Source organism: Phyllostomus hastatus, unplaced genomic scaffold, assembly GCF_019186645.2.
Source record: "Phyllostomus hastatus isolate PE091 unplaced genomic scaffold, TTU_PhHast_1.1 phas_contig_133, whole genome shotgun sequence".
Classification (NCBI taxonomy): Eukaryota; Metazoa; Chordata; class Mammalia; order Chiroptera; family Phyllostomidae; genus Phyllostomus; species Phyllostomus hastatus.
Window position 1 is genome coordinate 2,554,546 of NW_025333577.1, and position 23,675 is coordinate 2,578,220.

The 23,675-nt window shown below is 41.1% G+C and overlaps 2 pseudogenes; both read left to right on the forward strand.

The window, feature by feature from the left end:
- The first annotated feature begins 4,556 nt into the window (after positions 1–4,556).
- On the forward strand, positions 4,557–14,182 carry LOC123826035 (annotated as a pseudogene).
- A 5,584-nt stretch (positions 14,183–19,766) lies between these two features.
- LOC123826200 lies at positions 19,767–21,585 on the forward strand (annotated as a pseudogene).
- The last annotated feature ends 2,090 nt before the right edge of the window (positions 21,586–23,675 follow it).

Sequence of the window (23,675 nt, forward strand, 5' to 3'; positions counted from 1 at the left end):
CAGTCGTTACCAAGGTAACAGTTATCTCAAGGTCAAAACACTGACTTTCGCTTCTGCTTCTGTATGCTTGCTTTTTAGCAGTTGCTCCCTCCTCCCTTTCTGCCTGTGTAACTAGTATATAAAGAAAAGTCCAACTTTAGCTCATTTGCTCAGGATTTGGGAATTTAACCCCTCTGAGCCCTCGTGAGTAATAAAGGATCAGGCTTCGCCATCTCCCCGAGTATGAGTGATTTTCTGCAACAAGATGATTAGTATGGCATTGTCAATTCAATAAGATTAGGAACATATTCAAGACTTATACTTAGAGTAAATAAAGAAATATATATCTATAATGAAAGTTGACCTATATGTAGCTGAGAATTCTTTTCCATTACATGAGATATTATAATGAACAGGAAAGTATGGGCTCTGGCCTGGTAGTTCTGGAACTGGAAAAGCCAGCATTCAGGCTGCCTGACACCCACCAGACCCAACAAGCAGACACAAGGAGTCAACCTGTACGGGCACCTTATTCAGATGGCCAGTGATCTCAGAAGACGCAGGTTTGTACCCTAACAAACCATCTTTCCTTTCCTTTCAAGCCAGCTTTTTTTATAAGGGGGAAAACGTATATGTAAGGGATTTGGAATTCAGGAAGGAGGTTTATCAGATAAAAGCTGCAGTCTGGCAGTGTGACTACTATTCTTTCATCAGCTAACCAGTGATTTTCTTTATCTGTGTCCTGGGCAGTATATGTCTCTCCCTAGAACACAATGGCTCAGATGCCACCTTCATTGCCTCTGGACCACAAAGGCCAATTTCTTGTTGTCTCCTGGAGTCAAGCTGGGCTGTACCTGCAGTTCCTGAAACAATAGCTTTTTACATGCATTAACTACTAGGCTTATTAACTACTATCTTAAACTAAAATTTTCCAACTCTTGAGTCCCTCATCATTCCCTACTGTTAGTTTTAAACTATCTGATTTCTGTGAGATCAGTTTCATATAGAAGTATTCATTTTGCTGTTGAGCATGTATTTTAGCATTAGACTATATGGTAGGGAGTTTATGTGGATCTAACTGTAGACCCACATAAGGGGGCACATTGTATGCAGCAACAAGCTATGACAAAGAACAAAACAGTTTTTAGCACTTTTGACAAAAGGTGCACACTCTCCAGCTGGGACTACATTAGAGACTTTTAAGAATAACATTTCCCTATCCTTTAAAGTTACCACAGGTTTCCGATTACAAATATCAGAGTAGGTTATTTTCTTACTGATATGCTTAAACAAAGTGTAGTTTCCAAGGCTTCTCAGGGGAGTACAAACACCTATAAGACATGTAGTGAATGTTCGGTTCAATGTAAGCTCCTCCTGCAAGACAAAAGTCAGAAATATTTACAATATTTTTTGCTAAATATACCCAAATATTTTCATCTCATTTGAAAGGAATAAGTTGTCTATAACAGGTGGTCAAACAAGAAGTAATGAAAAGAACATAAGTCATTATTTTGGAAAGATGGCTTTCAGGTCTTCTTGAGATTAAGAGGTCCATTGTTCCTCTAGTGTTTTCTTTACTCTGGTGTGATGAATCCAAAATTTTATTCCTACCAACTTCACCGAGGGGTGAGGGGTGAGGGGTATGTCCCAAGGTCCCATGCACTTTTCTTCTAGATGGCTCTCTGGAGATCCTGTCTAAAAGGTCATGAGTAGCACCTTGTCTCCAGGCTCAAAGGAATGTAGTGAACCTCTAGGGGAGAGGTCTCTAATACAACCAAGGTCATTAATTACAGCTAAGGTCTGACTTAAATGTTGTACACATTTTTTTATCTTCACTTCTTGGTCTATATACATATCTCTCACCCTAATCATTACCTGAAATGGTCATCCATGCACAATTTCATAAGAACTCAACTGAATCCCACTTCGAGGAGCCACCCTTATCCTGAGCAAAGCAATAGCAAAACTTGATTCCAGTGGAGATGAGTTTCTTGACACAGCTTGGCTACATTTTTCTTCAAGGTGTGATTCATCTTTTCTACCTTCCCAGAAGCCTGAGCTCTCCATGTCGTGTGGAGTCTCCATTTGATTCCTAAAAACTTACTAACCTGTGTAATTTCTGAAATGAAAGCAGGTCCATTATCACTCTGGGTGCTACCAAGGAGGCCAAAGCGACAGAACATTTCCTTCAGTAAGGCTTTCACTACCTTGAGGATTTCTCCGTTCTAGTAGGATAGGCTTCCACCCATCCTGAAAAGGTGTCAACAAACACTAGCCAATATTTCCACCCTTGGACCCTTGGCATCTGGGTAAAGTCTATTTGCCAGTCCTCAGTTGGGCCCTGTCCTTGGTATTGCTTCCCTTCTTTCTTTTGATGGGGATCTGTCTTTGGGTTGTTCTTTTGGTACACAACATATCTAGCAATTACTTTTCACATGGCTTTAGAAATTCCAGGACCTGTGAGCCATGGTTTAATATAGGTGGTTAATGCATCTCTTCCAGAGTGTGTGGTCTCATGCAAATGCTTCATGGCTGGCTCTACTAAATGTTCAGGAAGGAGTGTGACTCCTTTCTTATTCTTTCTCCATCCGTTATCAGTTACTTCTTGATCAAACCTCAGCTCTCAGCTTTCTCTAAGTCTGCAGTGAAATATTCAGGGTCAAATTGTGACAAGTCTAGAACAGGTACTACAGGCATTTAAATACTCCTTTACCAGCCTTTTCCACTGCTCAATTGGCCAGATGTTTTTGTCTCTCGCCACTTCAGTGTCCTCTATCTGATGCCCCGTGCAGTGCATAACTGCCACCTGTAAACGTACCTGAACAGCATCTAATAATTTTAAAATTGCTGCTGCATGCTTAATTGCCTTTTTATTGGAGGTTAATGATTCTTTTTCCTTTCATATGGAACCACGTGATTGCAAAATTAGGAAAGCTTACCTTGAGTTGGTACACGCATTCACTCTCTTTCATGCGACAATTCCAGTGCACTTGTCAATGCAATCAGTTCAGCTTCCTGACCAGAGGTGGTAGTCAGGCCTTGGCCTCCACTACTCCTTCAAGAGTCACAACTGCATACCCAGCCTTTCTGTTTCCTTTGTCCATATAATTACTTCCATCTGCATAGAGAGTCCAATCTGCCTCTTCTAGAGGATGGTCCCGTAAATCAATTCTGCTAGAACTAACTTTATCTGTTATCTCAGCATGATCATGTATTAGTGCAGCTGACTCAGGCTCCAGGAGAAGAAAGGCAGGATTTAATTAACTTACAGTTTTGAAGGAGACATTGGGATTGTCAAGAAGAGTGGCTTGGTATCTGTCCATTCTTCCAACAGTGAGCCACAGATTTCCTTTTTGCTCCAGCAGGCTCAACACTTGGTGGGGTGCATGAATGGTGATAGGCTGTCCAAAGGAAAATTTTCAGCTTCTGATAAGAGTTCACAGGTGGCTGTCACAGCTCTCAAGCAGGCTGGCCACCCCTGGACAGTGTAATCTAGTTTCCTTGACAACCATTCGATGGGTTGCAATATGTAATAAGCATTTGGGGGAGGAATCCTAGGGCAATTCCCTGCCTTTCTTGACCACGTAACTGAGAGGGCTTTAGTAGGTTCGGAAGCCCCAAGCCTGTAGAAGCCAGGTGCAGCTTCAGGGACTCAAAAAGCCTGAGTGTACTCCTTCATCTGTTCTAAAGGGATATACTCTGGTCCTTTCAGAGTTTTTCCAGTTTAATAAATATGATGTAGAGAACAGAGTATGTGCCTAATAACATCCAGCAGGCTGGCCCTGTAGCCCTACTTCCACTGGAAGTTTTCACACAGGGTATTGCCCTGCCCTAGTAGGGGCTTTTCCTCCACCCAGTCTGGTTCCCCGATTAGTTCCAGATGACGAAAGCAGCTAAGGATCACTTTCCTGGTTCCCTCAGCCAAGGAAGGAGGATCTCCAGGGCTGGAGGGGCCATGGAAACACTGACCTTGCTCACAAGAGCCATATTATCTAGATCTTCCAAGGTTCTCTCCTCTGAGTTTCTGCTATCTTTCACAGGCAAATTCCCTTTTCTCTGGACCATTAATCCATTTCCTTTTAATCCTGCATCCTCATTATGTAAACTCATTATAAAAGTTTCTAGGTCAGGCATTTTGTCCCACTTCTCTGATCTTTGACAAAACAACTCTAGTTACAGTAATATACAGTAATCTAGTATAATACAGTAATTTAAAGACTCATTCAGTCCTGGCTGGTGTGGTTCAGTGGATTGAACGCTGCCCTGCAAATCAAAGGGTCGCTGCCTTGATTCCCAGAGCACAGGCTTGGGCAACCGGAAGGGTTCACAGTAGCGGGCACACAAGAGGCAACCACACATGGATGTTTCTCTCCCTCTCTTTCTCCATCTCTTCCCCTCTGTCTAAAACTAAATAAATAAATAATCTTTAAAAAAAATAAAATAAAACGCTATTTAAAAAAAAAAAAAAAGACCTGGGGGAGCAGCGTTGCCTGTGGCGATCCTCAGAGGCCCACCGGATTTGTTGGCTACCGTCCCTGGGCACTGGGTTAAAAACGACAACTAATGAAACTCCAACCATGAACGATCCAAGTCGCAGCAGTACTAGCCCGAGCCTCTTCGACGAAGATGTGATTATTAATGGTCATTCTCATGAAGATGAAAGTCCATTTGCAGAGTACATGTGGATGGGAAATGAAGAGGAATTTACCAGACAACAGCAATCTGAATCCAAATGCAAAGGAGTTTGTTCCTGGGGTGAAGTACTAAAATATTTGAGTAGATGGGGCCCTCTTTTGGTGGATGTAGTACAATTTCCGCACTGTGGAGGCAGTGTTAGAAGACTTCATTGTAAAAGCTCTCTTGTCAGCGTGTTACACTTAGGCAATGCCAAAATTTTGTTAGTCTTGCATGCTTAATAAAAGTGCTAAGACTGTTATTACGTAAAAAAGCTGTCAAACATTTACTGAAAAACAGAATTGGCCCCATGGCTTGATGTGACGACAGCAAGGAAAGAAGCACCTGTCAAGCTGTGACAAAGCACCAGATTAAATGACTTTTAACTTAGTGAACTGCCTTTTTTTGAGACTAAATTGGTCCCTTAGGATTTAACTAACACTTGTTATTGTCTAAGCTTTTTTTAAGTGAGTAAATTTAAATTAAGTTCTAGTAGCTAAGTGAATTTCTCAGCTCAGACTCAAATTTGTATTTGTCCCAATCAAAAAGAATCTTCTGAGGAAGGTTGTTAATTTGAAATAATTCATTGTAGACACATCTATCTTCGGTTACTGAGGTAGTGATCAGATTAGAACTAGTATTGGCTTTGGTGGTATGTTATCATGTCAGAAATATAGCTGAGGAAGTATGTAATTTGAGAGCTGCATCTCCTGCAATTCTCACTGTAGCTATGCCTTTATAAAGTCTAACATTTGACCAACCTTAATCCAGTTGAACAAAGAAATTGGAATGTATGATTTGAGTGGTGCTTTTCCTTGCTTTGTTAACCATCACTACAATAGTCTGCAGCACTTTTCTTTTAACTAAACTAGAACAGTTTTGGCTTCTTAAACTTCATATCTGGGTAGGTTAAGCTGCCATACCTGTTCAGTGTGAATAGTGTTTAAGTTGAAAATATTGTAAAAAAATTATATTTTTTCAAAAATGTTTTTTTTAAAGATTTTATTTACTTATTTTTAGAGAGGGAAGGGAGGGAGATAGAGAGAGAGAGAGAAACATCATTGTGTAGTTGCTGGGGGTTATGGCCTGCAACCCAGGCATGTACCCTGGCTGGGAATCAAACCTGGGACATTTTGGTTCTCAGCTCATGCTCAATCCACTGAGCTACACCAGCCAGGGCTCAAAAATATTTTTAAAAATAAATAGTAGAACTAAAAAAAAAAAAAAAGACCCATTCAGTGGCCAGTGCTGCCCTGAGTCTAGATTATATAATATATAACCCCAACAGTATTATAATAAAAACCACTTTCTTTTTAGTCATACATTTATAAGCGTAGGTTGACCAATTACCTAAAACTTGACCCAAAGGGCTGTTTTTTGGAACCAAGTTTTTTCCCCCCATTCTATGAGAGAGCTCTATAATGTCACTAAAATCAGAAGGTACCTTAATTAAACTAGAAGGCATCTTTTTACCAGACAGAGCTCTGTATACCAGAATGCATCTTAATTACTGAGGATCTAAATCGTGACCCAGAATTGTAAACTGAACCAGAAAGTGTAGTGATTCAATCAAATGAGAAAATGACAAGAACTGCTGAGAGTCAGAGGAGAGTCCCCACGTGAAATCACTTGGCAGGTGCTAGTGCTATGCACCCTGGGGGCCTCCAGTCTAGGCAGGCAACAGGACTCCCCATCAAATACGGAAAGTCCAAAAGTCTGTCCAAGAGGAGTCCCCAAAATATGAAACCAGAAAAGTCAGTGTTTGGGCTTCCTGTCACTACAGCACACAGAAGCAGAGACAGGGATTGAACCTCTAAGGGCTCTTTATTCAGAAGGCCAGTGATCTGAGAAGATGGTATATTCACACCATAACAGAAAGTCTTTGCTTTCCTTTTAAGCAAGCTTTTTTTATAAGGGGGCAAAATGTAGGTAAGGGACTTGGAATTCAAGGGGAAAAAAGTGTAGGTAAGGGATTTGGAATTCAGGAAGGAGGTTAATCAGATAAAAGCTGCAGTCTGGCAATGTCCCTAACATTCTTTCATCAGCTGACCAGTGATTTTCTTTATCTGTGTCCTGGGCAGTATATGTCTCTCCCTAGAACACAATGGCTTGGATGCTGCCTTCATTGCCTCTGGACCACAAAGGCCAATTTCTTGTTGTTTCCTGGAGTCAAGCTGGGCTGTACCTGCAGTTCCTGAAACAATAGCTTTTTACATGCATTAACTACTAGGCTTATTACTGTTAACTTAAACTAGAATTTTCCAACTCTTGAGGCCTCCATCAGTTCAGTTGGTTACAGGGTAGACCCTAACACCAAGGTTTTGGGTTTCATCCCCAGTGAGGACACATATAAGAATTAACCAATGAATGCATACATAAGTAGAACAACAAATGAATGTTTCTCTCTCCCTTTCTCTCTTTCTTAAATTTTTAAAAATTATAGGTATACATACATGCTATAAAAATTTAAAAATCAATAGAAATTCTGTAAGAGGTCTTTTCCTATTTAAAAATTTAACATGCCTTTTTTCCCATTTCTCATTGCACTGGATGTCGAGGTCTCTGTCTCAAATTATTTTTCAAATCTGGACCAGCTGGTCACTGGAGGTTTTGAAACATTCCAAAGTTTATCACACCCTTGATCCAAGACATCATTCCCTCAGGTTACATGGAGTCTCTTTCAAAATTGTTTACATTACATTCCTAATTTTTTACATTCCAGATACGCCCTAGCAGCCATTTAACTAAGGTGATCTCAGCTAACAAAGGTTACAGACTAAATGGATGCCACATGTCAAGACACACTTATACGCCATGAAGAGGATAAAACTGTATCTAGGTAGTGGACACAGTAGACACAGGAAGATGGCCTACCAACAAATTTAGATGAAATTTCCACACCGGAATCTCAACCCACACAACGAGCCAAAAAACTAATAATAGTTGAACCTGCAGATGCTGCCCCAAAGCACCAAGGATAAAGGAGTGAATGCACACACCCATGGAAAAAATTCCAGAGACAAGTTATTTTTCTTCATAGACCTTATAACTTCTTTTTATTTTTTTATATTTTATTGATTATGCTGTTACAGTAATCCTAATTTTTCCTCTTTTGCCCCCCTCCACCCAGCACCCACACCTCCCTCAGGCAGTCCCCCAACCATTGTTCATGTTCATGGGTCATGCATATATGTTTTTTGGCTACTTCATCTCCTATACTGTACTTTACATCCCCATGGCTATTCTGTTACTACCTATGTGTACTTCATAATCTCCTCACCCCTTCAGCCATTCCCTCTCACCTCACCTTCAATTTGGCGACCATCAAAACACTTTCCTTATCCATGACTTGGTGTCTATTCTTCTTGTTGCTTAGTTTGTTTTTTAGATTCAGTTGTTGATAGATTGTCTTTTTTTTTGACATTTATTGTTCATATTTTTTATTTTCTTTTTCTTAAATAAGTCTCTTTAACATTTCACATAATAATGGTTTGGTGATCAGGAGCTCCTTTACATTTTTCTTGTCTGGGAAGTCCTTTCTCTCTCCTTCTTCGATTCCAAATGATATCTTTCCTAAGTAGAGCAATCTAGGTCCCTGCATCTCATGACTTTCAATATTTCTTGCCAAGCCCTTCTAGCCTGCAAAGTTTCTTTTGAAAAATCAGCTGATAGTCTTATGGAAATTCTCCTGTAGGTAACTAATTTCTTTTCTTAGGCTGCTTTTAAGACTTTCTCTTTATCTTTCACCTTCGGCATTTTATTTTTTTCTTCTTGACCTCAACATTCCTCTTTTGTGAAGTGATCTGCATTCTTTACTCTGGATTATGAAATATAATAGAAACTGAATGACATAATATATTATTGTCTGCATCTTAAACTTCCATTTCCATCCCCCCCTTTCTTGAAAGATTTTATTTGTTTAAGAGAGGGTAAGGGAAGGAGAAAGAGAGGGAAAGAAAAATTATGTGCAAGAGATACAGTGATAGGTTGCCTCTCACTGCCCCAAACTGGGGACCTGGCCCACAACCCAGGCATGTATCCTGACTGGGAATCAAACTCACAACCTTCCAGTTCACAGGCTGGCACTCAATCCACTAAGCTATAGCAGGCAGAGCTAACCTTTGGCGTTTTAATACTGATGTGTCTTGGAGTGGGCCTCTTTGCACCTTATCTTGTTTGGGACTCTCTGTGCTTCTTGGACTTGCATATCTATTTACTTCACAAAATTAGACAAGTTATCTATCACTATTTTTTAAAATAGATTTTCCAACTACTTGTTCTTTCCCTTTTCCTTCTAGCACCCCTATGATGTGAATGTTGAATCTTTTGTAGTTGTCTCATAGGCTGCTTATAATTATCCTGTTTCTTGGATTCTGTTTTCTTTTCTTTTTTTTTTTAAGATTCTATTTACTTATTTTTAGAGAGGGAAGGGAGGGAGAAAGAGACAGAGAAACATCAATGTGTGGTTGCTGGGGGTCATGGCCTGCAACCCAGACATGTAGCCTGACTGGGAATTGAACCTGTGACACTTTGGTTCGCAGCCCACGCTCAATCCACTGAGCTACGCCAGCCAGGGCTTGGATTCTGTTTTCTTCTGGTTGTTCTGATTGGTTGTTGTTTCTGTTCCATATCATTGATATTTGATTCTCAGCTTTATCAACACAATTATTGTCTCTATGCAAAATTGTTCTCTATTTCAATTACTGTATCGTTCACTTTTGACTGGATCCCTTTTATACTGTGGAAGTCCTCACTAACTTTCTAGACCATCCAAATAAATGGGAGTACTGAAATCTGCACATGATTGATTGCTAATCTCCATTTCGTTTTGCTGTTTGAGTTTTGATCTTTCTTTTGGGCCATGTTTCTTTGTCTACTCATTTTGGCAGCCTCCCTGTGTTTGTTTCTATGTATTAGGTAGAGCTGTTTTGACTCTGTGTCTTGGTAGTGTGGTCCAATGTAGTAGGAGTCCTCTAGGGTCCAGTGGCACAATTTCCCCTATCACCCAAGCTGGGATCTCAGGTGTGCCCTTCATATAGGCTGAGTACACTGTCCTCTTGTAGTTGACCCTTGGTTGCTATTGGGAAATCAATGGGAGGGATTTACCCAGACCAGTCAGAAGCAAAGATTGCCTGTCAATACTGACCACCAACTTCTGCTGTCCGTGGCAGATCAACTATTGCAGCAGCAAGGTGGTGGTGCTGACATGGTCTGTAGGTGTCCAATGGGTGCTCTGTCCCTGTGATTTACCAGGTGGTTGAGGCCATGGTCAGCTCCCACCTGAGTTTTGCCCTCAGCCTACTTGCCTGACCTATAAAACATTTTGAGATGGCTGCTATTTATGTTGGGTTTGGAGATTCCCAGACAAAGCCATGCTAGGCAGCCTGCTGCTCATGCTAGTCCTGGGGCTCACTGAAGCCACCTGTTGTTTGTTACAATTTAGGAATTTGTGAGGAATGAGCCAAGACCAGACCTTCATAGGAAAAGCTGCTTGGGTGGGCCCATAAATTGAGTGGGGCAGTGTCTCTAAGGCAGCTCAAGCACTGTCAGTCAGGTGGATGGAATCTCAGGTATTTCACCATTTCCTGGCTCTGGATTACAGGAGGAGGGTTTAGAAAAGGGATAAGGCGCCTGCTTGCCTTGAGGCGAGACACCAGTTTCTCCCTGTACACCAATGGTGCCTTTCAAGTTGCTAAGCTAGTGCTGGAGCTCAGAGGGAATGAGTCAGAGTGTGAGCCTGTGGGGGGGGACTTTAAGAGAAACTGCTTGGGACTCCAGAGTTTCTTGCACCAGTGAAATCATTTGTTTTTGCAGATAGATGTTACGCAGACAGAGGGTAAGATGAACTTATCCTCCTGCCACTGGAACCCTGGGGCTGGGGTCCTTCCTGGGCTGGGGCTGGACTCCTCACTCCCCAGATATCCCTCCCAAATTTTTATCCACCACACATGGGAGAGGTACAAGACTATTCTTTATTTGCGCCCCTCCTATCAGTCTGGATGGATGTGGTTTCTTTAATTCCCTGGTTCTCAAACTTCCATTCAATTCAGTATCTGATGGTCTGAGTGCAGTTTGTTCTATATTTTAGTTGTAATTTTGATATGGTTGTGCAAAGAGGGAAGCCATGGCTGCCTCTGCTGCCACTTTGACCAGAAGCCCACAGACAATTTAGAGTGAGGCCAAAAGGGACCAAGCATAACAGAAACTATGAGACTCTAAAATTCTTAGGGGCTGGGAAGAAAAACAGAAATTAACCCTCCTCAGTTAATGAAATTGCTCTACTTGGAAGTATCAGAGCCACAGGACATTGAGTGATATGTGGCCCTAGAATATTATAAGGCCTTTGAGGTCATCCTCAGAAAAGAGACAAACCCCTGTGGAGCTCCAAGAGTATCTTCCACACACTCAACTCAACAGATGACCCTGTCATCTGATAGCTGGTGAACATCTAGAGCAATACGTTTGTCATCAATGGCAATCTGGCCACAAAAAATGAGCTGCATGCACTCTGTGTATTCTGGGGACATTGCCGTCCAGAAGCAGGTCTCATCTCTTCTTTGACAAAAGGCACAATTATGACATGTACCTCTTGACACTGAGTGGGAGGACAAGGAGCCCTAGTGGATCAAGGTAATTTCTTCAACTTGCCCTGTGACCTGGCCATGGAGTCAAACTACATCAGCCAAAGCTTCCCTGAAATCTCAATGAGCCTCTGGAACAGGTGACATAATTAGGAAATGATTATTGAAGAAATGAAACATGATGTCATGGCTTTTCCTCACTCTTCTGTATTTCCTCACTCTTTCTCAGTTTATACCTTCCTATATGTTTCTCACCTCACTGTGTTTCTTCAAATTCTTAGGAATGAAAATTACCCATACATTGTAGAAAGATAATATTCAGGGTGGCCACATTTCCAGCAGACCAATAACTCAAGTTAGTTCTGTCATTCTTAGAACTAAGTTCCCTTAATTTAAAACCCATTGAGCCTCATCTGTCCTCTGGCTGCATAGAGCATTTTCTCATATTGCTCCTTAAGTAATGAACATTGTATATCCATTCATCAACATTAATAATGTTCCATAGTTTGCTCACTCCATAACTGTTTTTATAAATTTAATTTCAATTTTTAAAGAATTATATTTATTTTTTAAAAAATTTTAAGACTTTATTTATTTTTTAGAGAGGGGAAGGGAGAGAGAAAGAGAGGGAGAGAATCATCAATGTGTTTGCCTCTCACACACACCCTACTGGGTGCCTGGCCCGCAACCCAGGCATGTGCCCTCAACAGGGAATCTAACCAGCACCCTTTTGATACACAGGCCAGGACTCAACCACTGAGGCACCACCCAAAACTATTTTATTTATTTTTAGAGAGAGAGAGGAAGGGAAGGAGAGAGAGAGAGAAACATCAATGTGTGGTTGCCTCATAAGTGCCCCCTACTGAATTGGCCCACAAGACAGGCCTGTGCCCTGACTGGGAATCCAACAAGCAACCTTTTGGTTTGCAGTCCAGCACTCAATCAATCTACTGAGCCACACCATTCTGGGATCCATAACTATTTAACAGAAATAATCTCTAGTCCCCACACAGAAAATGTCACTACATTGACAAGTAAAATCATGACCATTTCCCTGCAAGGTAGAGAACTACAACAATCCTAGACATCTTTCTCATATTCACATGCCCACTTCCCAGACCTTCATGGATGGCAATATAAAAGCCATTTGCTACAAAATGTAAATTTTGTATATAATCACTATTTCCAAGTACATGTTAATATTCACAGAATATTAAATATCAACAGAATATTCTGTTAATATTCACAGAAGTTAAAAATACATCTTCTCAGAAAATTCAGTGAGAAATTTCATGTGCAAATACAATTCTTTTTGGCCCTGGCCAGTGTGGCTCAGTGGATTGAGTGCCAGTAGGCAAAACGAAAGGTCATTGTTTGATTCTCAGTGAGAGAATATGGCCAGGTTGCAGGCCAGGTCCCCAGTTGTAAGAGGGCAAGAAGCAATTGATTGATGTTTATCACACATGGATGTTTCTCTGCCCATCTCTCTGCCTTCCTTCCCCTCTCTCTAAAAAGTAAACAAAATTTTAAATAACATAATTGTTTTCAGCAGTTAGAAAACAAATACTGACCCTTCCTGCTGGTGGACACTGCTGAGTAGCATCACTAAGTTCTCCCTCCTGCAGTCTTCAAATCTAAGTCAGTGTCTCCCTAACAGCCCAACAGCTGAAGAAGCACTTTATTGGAGGTTTGAGATTTGAAACATGTGATGATGGACTGAGGAACCATGCTGAGCAATGGCGAACACTCACAGACTGTGTGATGATGAGAGATCCAAACACCAAGTGCTACAGAAGCTTGGAATTTGTCACACATGCTACTGTGGAGGTGGATGCAGCCATGAATACATGGCCATATGAGGCGGGAGGAAGAGTTGTGGAACTAAAGAGCCTTTCTCAAGGGAAAGTTCCCTAACCTTGCTTAGCTGTTGCTCAGTGGGTTGAGCTCTGGCATGGGAATCCAAATGGTGCTGGTGTGATTCCTGTCAGGACACATCTGGTTGTGGGCCAAGTCCCCAGCTGGGGGCATGTGAGAGGCAACAGATGCATGTTTTCTCCCCCTTTCTCCCTATCTTATGCTCTCATTAAAAATAAATAAGTGAAACCTTTTTAAAAAATGATTTTCACAGACCTGGTGTCCCCTTAACTGTGAAGTCTTTTGTCAATGATATTAAAGAAGACATTGAAAAAATCATCTAGCAGATTACTTTTGAACAATGTGAAAATTTGAAGTGATTGAAGTCATAACTGACAGTGGCAGTGACAAAACTACAGTCTTTGCTTTTGAAACCTTTGATGACCATGCCTGTGTAGACAAGGTTGACATTTAGAAGTCCCATATTGTGAATTGTCACAACTGTGAACTCATACAAGTCCTATCTAAGCAAGAGATGGCTAGTGCTTTCTCCAGCCCTAGATGGAGAAGTGCTTCTAGAACCTTCAGAGGTGGTCATGTGGGTGGTTTTGGTGCAAATGACATTGGTCATGGAGGAAACTTTAGCGGTCAAGGTAGCTTTAGTGGCTGCTGTGGTGGCGGTGGTGAATATGGTGCCAGTGAGGATGGCTATAATGGATTTGGTGATGATGGAAGGGAGTTTGGAGGTGGTAGAAGGTACAATGATTTTTGGCAATTACAACAAATAGTCTTCAGATTTTGGACCCATGAAAGGAGGAACTTTTGGAGGCAGAAACTCTTGCTCTTCTGCTGATGGAGGCCAACATTTGGCCAATCCAGGAATCCAAGGAGGCTGTGGTGGCTCCAGTAGCAGCAGGGAAGGCCATGGCACAGGTGGTAAGAACTACCTAGAAACAAAGCTTAGCAGGACAGGAGCCAGGGAAGGTACAGGTTACAACAGATCTGTGAACTCAGGCAAGTACTGTGGTGGCAGTCAGGCTGCTACAAAGGAGATGTGCCGCGGTCCAGCCGCAGCTGGGTCCAGGGGTTCCTGAAAGGTGGGTAAGGTGTCGGCGATGGGAGACAGACGACAACACGCCTCAAGGGACGGTGATGCTCTGTTCTGTTTATTGCAAGTACAAGCAGGTTTTTATACTTTCATTTCTGATAGTGATTAACATTTGCGGTTAGGTGAAGCAGAAAAAAATCAATACAAAGGTAACCAGGAAAAGCACAAAAATTCCCATAGATTCAGTTATATTAAACAAAGATTATTTTGACCAGGAGAGCCATAAATCAGACAACTAGAAATAGCTGTACATACAGAGTTTGAATGTCTTATTGTTTATTAAAGTTCTCAGAATTTGTCACCTGACTCTCTGGTAACTGTTTCTACATGCTTAGTTTGTAATAGCTAACCAGCTTTTATTTCTTTACCTGTCTAATTCTATTTGATATATATTCCTATTCAAGGTAAAGGTGGGGCTGTTACTCCAACAACTTTTAGACACTCAGGGGCTATTTTATTAGAGGGGAATTTGTTCTCTGGTCAAGAAATTATTTTATACAACTTCATTGGAATTATGCAAATCAATAAACCTGAGATACAGGTGTCTAACAATCCCACCACCTTTTAATCACTAAAACAAACATGTAAGGAGAGATAAACAGGAAATCCAGCTACAGTAAACCTTTTTTGTTCCTTAGTTAATAAACACCAGGGAGGTCTGCTTCGAGCTAGCCTTTCCATGAAATGTAGACTATTATAAGGCACTTGGACTCCATCCTTATTGGCCATTCTAATACCATCCTCATTACATGCTCCTGTATAGGGCAATGGGGGATCTGGAACCCTCTGGAGACTATTAGCTCCTTTTGGGGGATACCATAATTTGCCATTAATCCAATATGCTACCCAGGGGTATCTCTGGGCTGTGGGTAGGGGTCTATATAATTTTTTTCTTGTTTTCTTGAAAGACTCTTTGTATCTATGGGTAAGGAACAGGCGTGGGAAAGTCCACCAATAATTCAGCCTGTTGTAACTGATTCATGAATTCTTTTATGGGAACAATCGGGGATAATTTCTTACTCAGGTTTGTAAATGCCTTGTTTAAAACAATTTGGGCATGATTCAATAGTCTAGGGAGAACTAGTTATCCCTTCAGAATTTCCCTCAAAGTTAATCGTTGACTCACTTCAAGACTTTTTCTTCTCATGGCCTGTTCTTATGGGAATCAGGGTACAAAGTAAGACCATGATTAATATTAGCGAGGAAATTATTAAGAGCAATCCCCAGGAAAATTACTGCCCCCCTCTGTATGCCACGCTCTCTTCCAGGAAGATGGATTCCTTGAATTCCCTCTTTCCACGTTCAGACCTTGTCAAAAAAACATGGTTGGAAGAGGGTGTGGCAGAGATGTTTTAGACAAATATCATGTGAATGGGCAAAAAACTCAAGGACTGTGTTTGTGAGCAAATTTAGAACACAGTATTTTAGTTCCTCTTCTGTAGAAAGTGTTAAGCACTCCAAGAAAGTGTTTTGCTATCATTGTTTTTGCACCCATGTTGTTAAATGCCAAATAAAATGGTCTGATTCTGACACTGATGTCTTTCAAAAATTATTCATTTGCTTATTTATTTCTACAGGGGAAATGGAGGGAGGAAAAGGACAGAACATTGACCAGTGTGGATCAGTGGGAGGAGCTCAATCAGTAATCGAAAGGATGCAAATTTGATTGTGGGTTAGGGCATATACCTGTGTTATGGGTCAGCCCCATCTATGGGCAAGTGCAGGAAACAAGTGATTTCCAAAATTTCCTAAACTTGTAAGAAATTAATTTTTGTGATTTCCCTCATAACATGAAAATCATAGCTACTGGTAAAAGATTTCCCATACTCAAAGCACAGAAAACACATTTCTATAGTGTAAACTCTCATAATAATGGAAATTACTGACACACAGAAAAGACCTCCCACATTCACTGCAGACATAATGCCATTCTCTAGGGTGAACTGATGACAAAGGAGGCGACTACAACAGAGAAGGGATTTCCTACATTCACTGCACTCAGAAAGCCTATCTTCTTTGTGAACTCTGATATCAGAGAGCAGAGAGATCATTATTAAAAATGTGAGGGCTGGGTGGGTAGGTTGGGATGGGAGTAAAAGATAGAAAATTGTACTGCAACAATTAAAATTAAAAAAATAAAAAATAAAAAAATTACAATGTCCCAATTTCACTGGCCTCAAAAGGCCTACAGCCATTGTGAACAATTCAAAGATGAAAAAGACAGAGCTGCTCATATAAGTTTTTCCACATTTAGCACACTCATATGGCTTTTCTACAGAATGAACTTGATAGTGTTGATGAAGGGCAGATCTTTTGTTTGTAAAGACTTTATTTTTAGATGGGAAGGGAGAGGGTGAGAGGGAAACATCAGTGTGTGGTTGCCTCTCAAGCATCCCCAACTGGGGACCCGACCTGCACCCCAGGCATGTGCTGTGACTGGGAATTGAACCAGCAGCACCCTTTGCTTTGCAGGTAGCATTCAGCCCACTGCACTACATCAGCCAGGGCAAAGAGCAGATCTTTGTATAAAACATTTCCCACATTCACTGCACTCATAAGGCCTTTCTCCAGTGTGAACCTTCTGATGATCATGAAGGGATGGGCTCATGGTTAAATATTTCCAACCTTCACTGACCACAAAACTGTCTTTAACTTGTGTTGGACACAGCCGATAACTTTCTTCTTGCATTCTCTAGAGGTGTAATACTTAGTATTTTGAAAAGTCATTCAAAGTTAGAGATTTCCTTTGCTCTTTAGCTGGTATGAGCAGCCAGTTGCTTGAGATGTCCTGACTTAACGAGGAAGCATTTTCCAATGTGACTAGAGGTACAAGGATTCCATGACACATGGAAATTGCAGCTCTTTGCAAGGGAGACCCTGAGCACACTGCTTGTGAAACAATTCTTTGTTGTGTCCCCCTTTTCTGGTGCTGGTGACACAGCATACTAGGATAAAATGGTTTTGCACGTGCCCCACACCTCAGCAGTTTTGGCCTAACTTATGTTCCCTGCTGGTCAAAGAAAGGAAAATGTCTCTCAAGATCAGTCCACAATTCTCACAGCGGTGGCCCTTGTGGGAAGACAAAGCTGAGCTGGGAGCTTTAGTCTGTGAGACTCTTACAGAAACGCGCTGTTCAATGGGTCCCAACACATCCTTGTTCCATAGCAGCAACATGAAAACAAATGCTGGTGAAATACAGTGACTTAGGGTGAGGGTTGTTTTGTTTTGTTTTTTTAAAGATTTTATTTATTTACTTTTAGAGAGAGGGGAAGGGAGAAAGAGGAGAGAAACATCAATGTGTGGCTGCCTCTTGCGCGACCCCCATGGAGGACTTGGCCCACAATCCAGACATGTGCCCTGACCAGAAATCGAACTGGTGACCCTTTGTTTCATAGGCAAGCACTCAATCCACTCAGCCACATGAGCCAGGGCATCAGGGTGAGTTTTGAAAAATATATTTATTTATTTTTAGAGAGGGAAAGGTCAGGAGATAAACATCAATATGTAAGAGAAACATTAATCGGATGTCTTCCCAACACCCCCAGCTGGAGAGCCAACCTGCAACACAGGCATGTCCCCCAACAGGGAAATGAACCAGCAACCTTTTGGTTCACAGGGCTTCATTCATTCCACTGAGCCACACCAGCTAGCGCAGGGCATTCTCTCATCACAGATGTTCATCTCTCACATTAAAGCACAATTCTATGTGACAGTTTTCCAGAAACTGACATAGACTGTGAAAAAGTGGCCGTTGTGCATTACTACAGCAGCAATGAATGTAAATAACAAGCACCTCATGAAGCAAAGGACATTGGGATAGGATGGGACACAAGGACGAAAAGCAGGGTTCAGAGGTTGTCCCTCTGATAGCTGCCTGCAAAACCCTTCCTGCTGGTGCTGTCAGCCTTTGTAGAGGAATGTGAATGTGCCTCAAAGCATGATAATCAACAGCAGCAGAGCACATGCTGTGCAAGGTTCATATAGAAACATGAGCACACTTCAAGGTGCAACAGGTATTGACCAAAGTTGGAGAGCACAGCAAATAGGCTCCTCAGAGAAATGGTTGTGATGTAGAGGTCAGAGAGCCTGAGTTTAGTCCTGGCTGGATGTCAGATTAGAAATGATACCTATTAAAACAACCAGCCCTGGCTGGTGTGGCTCAGTGGATTGAGTGCTGACCTGCAAACCAAAGGGTTGCCGGATCGATTCCCGGTTGGAGCATATGCCTGGGTTACGGGCCAGGTCCCCAGTAGTGGGGTACACTAGGGGCAGCCACATATTGATGCTTCTCTCCCTCTCTTAAAAAAAAAAAGCAACCAAATTTGCAAAATGCGAACACTAGGAAGGGACCAAAAGATTAATACGTGGCCACTGACAAGGGTGACAAAATTAAAAGTTAAAGATAACATGTTCCTTATGTTTTACAAAGCCCTTGCATCTAATGCTCCCTTAAAAATTCCTTGCATCAAGCACCATTCACAAACACCAGACCTTCTGTGAGCTCATCCTATGATGACTGGACTCAGGTTCCTCTTGTGATACACACAGGACTCTTAAAATTCCCTCCCAGTTAAGCAATTACATGAAATACTGATGATTCAACTCCGAAGAGAAAACGCAACAGATGAAAATCTAGCACTGCTGTAGCACAACTTAGCAGAAATAAACCAAAGCAAAACAATCAATATTCATGATGAATAATGTTGGCAAAATAAAGCATACAAATTTTCAACTGCCTTCCAAAATAATTAGAAAATTATCCATCATAAAGAACATCCCTGGAGAAATGGGGAAAATGCTTAGGAAACCAGGTTTTTCAAACAGCCATAAGTGCAGTATAAAAGAACTGCACAGAAGGAATTGCAAAGGAGACTGTCTTAGCAAAGATCGTTTGATTCAAAATTGAGGATGAGTTTCCATTATGACCCACTGCACATGTGTTACCATGGACTCTAGCAACCTGGTCTGTGAATCACCATGGAAACCATTGTCTCTGAGAACTTCAGGATTTTCAGTAATGTCTGCAACTTCCCACAAATTTCATCTCAAAAGAACCTGTAGAGTTTCTCAGCATGGATATCAAGAGAAATCCCCTTGGCTACAATATCATGAAGGAATAACATCAGTATATCCCTAGCAATCTTTGCCATCAAAAACTTCTAAACAGATCACTAAATATTTGGACATCTGCTGCCCTGCCCACTGAGGACCCTAAAATCTTCAGTAATCTGACCTCATAGGAGAACAAGAAGAATGACAACTGAAATTTGTTTTCAGCTCAAAATACATCACCTACCAAGAACTCTTCTATTCACAATGAGATAAAACTATTTCTAGTACTGGCTGGTATGGATCAGTACGTTGAGCATAAATCTGAGTCCTGACACATGCCTGGGTTGTGGGCCAGATCACCAGGTGGGGGTGTGCAAGAGGCAACCAATCGATAATTGTCTGGCACATCATGTTTCTCCCTCCCTTCACCTCTCTAAAAATATATAAAATATCTTTAAAAACATTTATAGAAACAAATAGGTTGAAAATAAAAAGATATAAAAATTTTCCACACAGATAAAAACAAAGAGAGCAGGACTAGCTAAAATACTATAAAACAAAAAGAAACCTGAAACACTGTTACAAAAGGAAAATGTGATCATAAAATGAAAAAGAAGTTAATTCAACAAGAGGATGACAATTTTAATTACTATGCATCCAACCACAGACACCTAAGTATTTTTAGAAACCTACAAGATCTAAAGCCAGAAAATGCAACACAACAACATTAAACAACTTACACATTCCCCTTTCAACAATGGGTAGATGTAACCGATTGAAAGTAATAAAGAACTAATGAGACATCTGGTCAAGATGGAGTCTAAGCAGACATGCCTCACTTCTCAGCCAACCCAAAGAGAATCACAACTATATCTCAAAACAAATAAAAACCTCAACTCTCAGAAAATCAGGCTGTATGGAAGTCCCACAATCAAGGATTTAAAGAAGCCACATTCATCCCAACAGGTGCCTTTTACAGGGATTCAAAGCAGTGCCACCTAATACTCAGAAACACACACAGGGAGGCTGCAAAATTGAGGAGAAACAAAGAATTATCTCCCAAGTGAAAGAACAGAACAAAACTCCAGAAAAGCAACTAAATGAAATGGAAATAATCAACCTGGCAGATGCAGACTTCAATACATTGCTAATCAGGATGCTAAAGAACTCATTGAGTTCAGCAACAACATAAAGGAAGAGATGATGGCTACACTAAGTGAAATCAAGAAAAGTCAACAGGGAACCAACAGTGCAGGAAAGAGCTGGGATTCAAGTCAAGGATTTAGACACAAAGAAGAAATAAATATCCAACCAGCACATGAAAAAGAAACAAGAATTCAAAAGAACAAAGGGAGTATAAGAAGTCTCTAAGACAACTCCAAACAGGCAAACATCCGACTAATAGGGATGCCCAAAGGAGAAGAGAAAGAGCAAGAAAGTGAAAAATCAGTTGAGACCCTCCACAGGAGGCCTATATACCGCTGCAGCCATGTCTCTAGTGATTCCTGAGAAATTCCAACACAGCTTGTGAGTACTCAACACCTATACTGATGCACGATGGAAAACAGCCTTTGCCATCACTGTAGTTAAGGGTGTGGGGTGAAGATATGCTCATGTGGGGTTGAGGAAAGCAGACATCAACCTCACCAAGAGGGCAGGAGAGCTCATAGAGGATGAGGTGGATGGGTGATTACCATTATGCAGAACCCACCTTAGTACAAGATTCCAGACTGGTTCTTGAACACACAGAAGGATGTGAAGGATGGAAAATACAGCCAGGTCCTGAACAATGGTCTGGACAATAAGCTTCATGAAACCCCAGAGCAGCTGAGAAAATTCAGCCCACAGAGGGCTGTGCTACTTCTGGGGTCTTTGTGTTTGAGGCCAGAACACCAAGACCACAGGCTGCTGGGGTCAAACTGTGGGTGTGCCCAAGAAGAAATAAATCTGTAAGCCTTGTCTGTTAATAAAGTCTATACACATACAAAATCAAAACTTATTTGAAAATACAATGAAAGAAAACGTCCTTAGTTTGGTGAAAGAAACAGACATACAAGCACAGGAAGCACACAGAGTCCCAAACAAGTTTGACCCACAGAACACCAGAGCAAGATATATAATTAAAATACCAAAAGTTAAAGAGAGACACTTAAAAGCAGCAGAGAAAAGTAAAGTGTTACCTACAAAGGAGTGCCCAGAAGACAATCAGCTGATTTCTGAAAACAAACTTTGCCGGCAAGAAAAGACTGGCAAGGAGTGTTCAGTGATGAAAAGCAAGGACCTACAACCTAGATTAGTCTATCCAGCAAAGCTATCATTTAAATAGAAGGACTGATAAAGTGCTTCCCAGACAGTGTAAAGCTAAAGGAGTTCATCATCATTAAGCCCTTGTTACACGAAGTGTTAAAGGGATTTATTTAAAAGATCAAAACTATGAACATTAAAAAGGCAACAAATTCATAACTATCAACAAATGAATTGGAAACAATACAAAACAAATAAAAAAAAACAAAGGAAACAACCAGAGTAGGAACAAAATCATAGGTATGGAAATAATTTGGAGGGTTATCAGATGGAAGGGAGAAGGGGAAAAATATGCAGTGGTTAAAAAGCATAAAGGGTAGGTACAAAATAGACAGGGGGAGGTTAAGAATAGCATAGAAAATGGGGAAGCCAAAGAACTGATATGCATGACCCATGGACATGAAATGATTGGGTGTGGGAATTGCTGGATGGAAGGGTACTGGATGCAATGGGGCAAAGGTGGAATAATTGGAACAACTGTAGTCAAATAAGCAATAAGGGAGTTATTGCTCCCTTGAACACGACCTACACAATTTTCCTTGTATACAATACAACCTAAAAAGTATATGTGTATCCCTTTTTTTACATAAGACCTATGTAAAAAAATATAAAAATTCAAACTTTCTGTAGGATTTAGTGACACACCAGGACACACTTGAAAAACACGTCAATAAAAGACTGTAAAATACAAGCAACAATATAAACAAGCATGTGAGTAAACTTAAAGCTAAGGGCTGCAGATGATCTTAGAGTTTAATAGGAGACTGAAGTGTGCCTGCAAATGACCTGACACCTGGTATCTGCTTAGGGGACATAGCTGTGCCCATAGTTATTGCTCCCTTGAACATGACCTACACAATTTTCCTTGTATACAATACAACCTAAAAAGTATATGTGTATCTCTTCAGTAACTGGGAAAATCAGTGTGACTTACGACTAGTGATAAGTTACCATGAAAATGCAATGATGTCAAAATAATGCTCAAGTCCCAGGTAACTTACAAGGGCTGCTGAGGGCTGCTCTATGTGGAAAATAGATAATCAGAAACACTTAGAAGGGCTTTTGAGATTCAGCACTAATCCAAGTCATTCTACTGATAGCAGTGAGGAGGAAACAAGGGGAAAGAGGTCAATTTTCAGACACTGTCTACGCCTGCCACCTGGTGACTTCAGATGCATTGTGTTGTTAGGAACATATCATAAGATCAGATTGCAAACATCACCAAGAATGCTCCACATTCATCTTGTTCTCAGTAAAAGCAATCAGCCATAACAATTCTAATAAGGCCGTGTAGACATATACCCAACCTGACTTGGCCGATTGGCCTATCTCGAGCAATCAGGAGAAGAATCTCACTTTGTTCAGAAGGACTTGTGTCTAACGAAACATCTCTGGTGCAGACAGAGGGAGGTTGGAAAAGGGAATGTCACTGCTAAAAACAGTCAGGGCTGCAGGGAAAACATGGAGAGCCTCAATTCCTCATCCAGCCAGCACTTGACAGAGTAGCAGGGGTGTCCAACCTTTTGGAGTCTCTGATCTAAACTGGAAGCAGAGTTGTCTTGGTCCACACATTAAATATACTGTAACACGTAATCACACACACACACACAAAATCTCATAATGTTTTAAGTAAATTTACAATTCTGTGTTGGCCCACATTTACAGCCATCCTGGGCTACATGCAGCCTACAGGCCACAGAGTGGACACCCAGAGTACAAAATCAAGAGGACAGTTTCCTGTATGAAGAATAAATGAACACTCCACTAAGTAGATAACAATACGATAGGTCTCCAGCATCACTTCTGAATATTTCCCAGGTATCATATCAACCTATCCTCAAGGACAGGTTGCAGAGTGCCTATCAGCAACGTACAAAAAATACTTGAAGTGTCAGAGTGGATAATATTCACCAGCGTATAATATCCTAGCCTGTTATGCAAAAGATAAGTAAATGTGCAGAAAGACCCAGCCGAAAATCACTTGGGCCTCATTAGTGCTGAGCTGTGCATATTAAGCTTGAAAAGGAGGCAGACAAAACACAGATAAGGCTCAAAGTAGTTTCCCCTGGAGAGACAAATGGAAACGACCCATAGCGTTCCCATGAAGAGTGTGATGCAGATGT